We start from the raw sequence: 754 nt of genomic DNA, 5'->3' as shown, positions 1-754 counted from the left end.
CAAGGGAGGGCGGCTGATGCGGCTCCAACTTGTGGGAACCAGGCAGGCAAACATCAGGATGTGCCCCTGGGAGGGCAGCTGAATGGTGGTACCATGGACAGCCTCCAGGGGATGTCAGATGTATGCTTCCACCCTCCCATCCTCGCAGCATGGATGGGATCCAAGCTGGGGGTGGTGGCAGGGACTCCTCTCCTCTGTCTGTGTCTTGTCCTGGGGGGATGGGCAGCCTGTGACAGGTTCCCTTGACTCTGCGACCATGCTCTCACTGGGAGCAGGACACCCCAGGGTCAATGGAAAGCAAGACAACCCTCAGACAGGCGCAGCCCTATGAGTAACCCAGGGCCACAAAGTGCGTTTGAAGTGTCAATGATCAATGTGTCCTGCAATTCACATTAGTTCTCACAGCTAGCTGCGTTTTTCATCGACGCTTCAGCTGAGTGATCCACTGCTCAGAGTTGCATGGTTCTCCTCTTGGTCATGGCAGGCACTGCTGCTACACAGCATTACACCGAAAGATGAGCAGGCGAGGTTTCACAGGCATCATCGTGGGTGCCCAGACCGGGATTACTGTCCTATGCCATGGGATGAGAGGAGTCCTGCAGTGGCCAGTGTGGAGCTGAATTGCTGGCTTTCTGGGTCTTCAAACTGACCCCCCCCCCCACAGGGAGTGGGGCATCCTCCTCAAGTACCTGCAACCGCCGTCGAGGCCAGAAGGGAGGGCATAGTGTCCCTCCACCCGGATGGCACCCTTTCC

General features: G+C 57.7%; 1 pseudogene; it reads right to left on the bottom strand.

Annotated features, from left to right (window-relative positions):
* Positions 1-303: 303 nt before the first annotated feature.
* Positions 304-457, bottom strand: LOC122814541 (annotated as a pseudogene).
* Positions 458-754: the final 297 nt, after the last annotated feature.

Source organism: Protopterus annectens, chromosome 10.part0 (assembly GCF_019279795.1).
Source record: "Protopterus annectens isolate FY-2018-M chromosome 10.part0, PAN1.0, whole genome shotgun sequence".
Classification (NCBI taxonomy): Eukaryota; Metazoa; Chordata; order Ceratodontiformes; family Protopteridae; genus Protopterus; species Protopterus annectens.
Note: the sequence above shows the minus strand (reverse complement) of the source record. Positions and strands in the feature narration are given on the sequence as shown.